General features: G+C 35.1%; 1 long non-coding RNA gene across 1 annotated transcript in view; it reads left to right on the forward strand.

Annotated features, from left to right (window-relative positions):
* Window positions 1–1,364: 1,364 nt before the first annotated feature.
* The window catches only part of LOC130053183 (uncharacterized), an 8,581-nt gene continuing 4,804 nt past the window's right edge, over window positions 1,365–5,141 (forward strand). Inside the window, exon 1 of the long non-coding RNA XR_008801688.1 lies at window positions 1,365–1,864. This is a non-coding gene — a long non-coding RNA (uncharacterized LOC130053183). The remainder of the gene's footprint in view (window positions 1,865–5,141) is intronic.

Consider the following 5,141-nt stretch of genomic DNA (forward strand, 5'->3'; position numbering starts at 1 on the left):
TTTTTGTCAACTCAAAAATTTTAATCTCCCTTGCACCTTCTGAGCCAAAGAAGGTGAAGCCATCATCTTTGGTAAAATGATGAGAACTGTGATATTTTGTTTCATGTTTGTTTATACATGTACCATGATCCTTGGGGCCAGGGTAGGGTAATGCTAATAGAATCCTTCATTAGTACGAGTCAGGGTAGGGTAACGCTAATAGAATCCTTCATTAGTACGAGTCAGGGTAGGGTAATGCTAATAGAATCCTTCATTAGTACGAGTTATGGAAATTCAAACGTGGGTGTCGACAAGATTCACAGTCTAGGATGGGGCTTTGCAAACACCTCAAACATTGTGAACAATGTCCTAAACATTTAATCTTGTTGCAGAGGTGGACTTTCCCTATTCCTCATGAGTAAATAATGAAGGATTATTTTCCTCACATTTTATTCACAGTTTAGTGCATAAGTTTAGGAGCTTTCAGAAAATTCAAAATTATCAAAATCCTCATTTGAACTTCATTTCAGAAAATAATTAGATAGGCAGAAAAAGCATATCCAAAAATGGCTTACACTTTTTTAGTGTAAACTAAAAAACCCAAGGATGTCCACCAGAAAGCTATATCAAATTGAAATTTAAAGGAAACAATGCAAAATATTTTATTATTTTACTTCACAGTATAATGTAAATTATCATGTAGTATTAATAGAATCCTTCATTAGTGCGAATGTGAGATAGGGAAATTCCACTGAGGTGACAATATTCACAGTCTAGGACGAGAGTTTGCCGAGTCCTAGACTGCGAATCATGTTCCAGAGGAGGACGAATAAATAATGAAGGATTATTTTTCTCACATTTTACCTACAGTTTAGTGCATAAATTTAGGAGCTTTGAGAAAATTCTAAATTATCAAAATCCTCATCTGAACTTCAATGCGAAAACTAATTAGATAGGCAGAGAGTGCATACCCAAAAATGGTTTACACTATAAGTGTAAACTAAAAAACCCAAGGTTGTCCACCAGAAAGTATACTACATTAAAATTTAAAGATAACAATGCAGAATATTTTTACTTCACTGTGTAACATAAATCTTCACTGTGTAACATAAATCATGGAAAATATGACATCACAATCAAATGATGTCGCAGCAGTGCGAGACAGAAAAATCTCACATGGGTAAAGTCGATCTCGCACTGGTGATAATGTGAGACAGAAAAAATCTGGCATAGCTGTCTTACATGGGTAAAGTCGATCTCGCACTGGTGATAATGTGAGACAGAAAAATCAGGCATGGCTGTCTCACATGGGTAAAGTCAATCTCGCACTGGTGATAATGTGAGACAGAAAAATCTGGCATGGCTGATAATGTGAGACAGAAAAATCTCGCATGGCTGTCTCACAGATGATGTTGACGAGTCAGTTGCTGTACCAAGGTTGATGTGATTTTGTGTCATGGACAATTATATGTTTATATAGATGAAGAAGAAAGGTGTAATGGGTGTATCAAGCGCCATGGCAGAGCAATCTGTTTTCTTTTCAATTGTGTATAATGTTTAAAACAAGAAGCAAAGAGGTATTTTAAACCTTGAAAGTTTTTTTTTATTGTTCTACGGCTGTCCTGGGATTTATCATAGTAAACATCCTGTACTGTGGGTGTTAAAGATCATATAAATTATATTTACTAAGTTGTTACATTGAGTTTTCTTTTAATATCAGGTGAAGGAGTTTGATTCTCTCCGGGTTGATTGCAATGCAGAAAATTTCTCATTGAGAAATGTGTCCAAGAAAGTGTTAGGTCAACATGGGATTAAACTCCTGATGGAAAGGAGCAGCTCTTTTTTCTTCCCCGGTGTGGTTGGAATTCTGTGTATTGGAACTAAAGTAAGCTTTTCATTATATGTGACTGTACAGAATGATTATCTGGTCTCGTTTTTACCATAACTATCCTATGAGGATTCTCTACGTAGGGGTGTGTAATTTTAAAATGGACTACCATTTGCAATGCTTTTTATACCCCGCCATCTAAAAATAGAGTGGTATTATAGTTTACCATTGGTGGACGATACCTTGGTAAGGTGCAAAAAAAAAAAATAGGTGTATTTCCTTGGTAAGGTGCAAAAAAAAAGAGGGTGTATTTACGGTTGGTTACGCAACCAACTCTAAATTTTTCTTCGACCCTAATTTTCCGGATATATTCCAGTTCTTGATTTACATACACTTCTCAAATTACAAAATATCTATCAAATAAATTCAAGTTCAAAATTCAAATTATCAGAAATTTTCACAATGGTATCTTGCATGCTTTCTGTAAGTAGATAAATTTAGATATACTTGCAACCATGTAGGGTAAATTCATTTCTCAAAATGTTGTTTATTTATTTTAGTGTTTTACCTATAGGGCTGAAACGATACGCCCCCCTCACGATACGATACATATTGCAATACTTATGCCACGATTCAATACTTTCAATTCGATACAATGTACAGAAGAAACTAATAATAACATTGAAGAAAAATTTGATTACCAAGATTCACATTCATAATTTTAAAAGCAAAATGTTTCCAAACTGCCAAATGGTAAGATGCATGTTGGCTCTGTAGATTAAACTGATGAATTGTAGTACTATTTTCTTAAGACTCAAAGTAAACAACAGTCTGAACGTTATTTGACGCTACTTTGTCCCCCATGCAGGTAAAAATAATCATTACAGACCGAACCTGATGTATTTTACTAAACCAGTTTGTAATAAATGTATCGAACCAAAAATCGAGGCAATGAATTGAACATTGAATCGAGGGTTTATATTGAACAGTGTCGATATTTCGGTGAATCATTTCAGCCCTAGTTTTATCCAATATTGAACACTTGATGCTACATGTCAATACTCACAAATGTATACATGTATCGTGTACATAAGTTTCTTCCCTCTTCCCCCAATGATACAAGGTGAATTTTTACTGAATTTAAAAAAGCAAATTTAAAAAAAAAATTGCCTATGCATGTACCTCCGACATTTTTTTTTTTTTTGAAGATGTAATAGGGGATTTTTTTTTTTTTTTTTCGATTTTTTTTTTTTTTGAAGATGTAATATGGGATATCGAAACTAGAAAAATTTGGAACTCTTCAGAAAAAGAAGTTACTAAAATTATGCATCACTTGGGCAACTCTTGTGTACAAATTAGTGATGGCTAAAGATGACTCATTTCTGATACAAAAATATCTGCCTGGTTTGAAGGTTATTTTTAGAATGTTGCAAATGAGTGTCTTTGTACCAAAAAACAAGAGTTATTGGATTAAACTTTTAATGACATGTGACATACTTATAGCGATATTACATCACATACGTTTTTATTATACCCCCGAGATCAAAGATCGGGGGGCATATTGTTTTTGTCCTGTCTGTCATTCTGTAACTCTGTCATTATGTCTGAAACTTTAACCTTGCTAATAACTTTTGAACAGTATGTGATAGAGCTTTGATATTTCACATGAGTATTCCTTGTGACAAGACCTTTCCGTGGGTACCAACATTTTTTACCCTTGACCCTTGAATTTGACCTACTTTTTGAAAACTTTAACCTTGCTAATAACTTTTGAACAGTAAGTGATAGAGCTTTGATATTTCACATTGAGTATTCCTTGTGACAAGACCTTTCCATGGGTACCAACATTGTTGACCCCGTGACCTTGACCTTGGCATTTGACCTACGTTTTGAAAACTTTAACCTTGCTAATAACTTTTGAACAGTAAGAGATAGAGCTGTGATATTTCACATGCATATTCCTTGTTACAAGCTCTTTCCATTGGTATTGAACCTTTTGACCTTGATATTTGACCTACTTTAAATTTTTTTTTTTTTACATTGGTCATAAATTCTAAATGGTAAATACTAGAGCTTTCATATTGTACATGAGCATTTCTTTGACAATATCTTTCTACTGGTACTAAGATATTTGCCCTTGTGACCTTAGCCATCTTTGGAATTGGCCATTATCGGGGGCATTTGTGTTTCACAAACACATCTTGTTAGTACGTGCAAAGATCTAATTATTAGCTGGTCACTTATTATAGTGATGATGAAAGGTAGTAGAAATGCAAGGTTGAGCCGATGTATTAAACTCATGCATGTACTGAAGGGTACACACACACCCCACCCCTCTAGTCTACGATTTGGGGATTTGGGCAGAAGTGCTTTTCTTGCTAAGAATTTTCTACAAATATAACGGCACCTTTTCCCTCCGTTTGCTCCCTACCTTTCAAATTTCAACTTTCAAAAACGACGCTATACTGTGCCTGAACTCAGTATATCTGATACTGATTATAAATAACCAAGGGCTTGTCTACTAAAGTTGCCTAAGTTACATGTAACACACGGGATCTTGTTGGGCATACTAAATATCAAAACTGCGACGGAATCAGAGACGAAATAATGGTTCCAATACTCTGTATTGGAAACACACCCTTTTTTTGTTTAAATAATTGACTATTCTTGAAAGAGCTACATTTCAGTTCGATATTTTACGCATATGTGATATGTCATTTGAGGAAGATAGCATTCTGCAAAAAGTCATACCTCAGAGACTTAAACCAATCATAGAAAAGACTTGTGACTAAATAAAATCTCAAGAAATATCACAGCATTTCCTATTGTTGATGATTGATTTCCAAAATGATGAAGATTTTTTAAGAAAGCCTTAGGTCTCGATAGAACCAACCCTGTCCCACTTGATTGCCTGTATGACAGAAAAATCCAAAAGAAATACAAGCTAATTAGCTCACCTGAGCTGAAAGCTCAAGTTATTTTTTTCTGATCACCTGTTGTCCATCATCCGTCTGTCTTTCCATCTGGCTGTCTGTCTGTCTGTGAACTTTTCATACTCTCGACTTCTTCACCAACCAGAACCACTGGGCCAATTTCAATCACAATAGGGATCAAGGTTTTATATGCGAATATATAGGGAAAATGTTTGAATAATATGGACCAAAGTGTCTCAGGTGAGCGATGTGGCCCATGTTCCTCTAGTTAGGTTATACCTTTTACAATAGGTTGAGCTGGTGATATGTGACATCGCTATGAATCCCTATCACTCACTGTTAATGTAATGCATCCCTCTGCTACTCAGTACTCAACTTCTTCCTGTGTAAACATCACTCCC

This window comes from Ostrea edulis, chromosome 3 (genome assembly GCF_947568905.1).
Source record: "Ostrea edulis chromosome 3, xbOstEdul1.1, whole genome shotgun sequence".
NCBI lineage: Eukaryota > Metazoa > Mollusca > Bivalvia > Ostreida > Ostreidae > Ostrea > Ostrea edulis.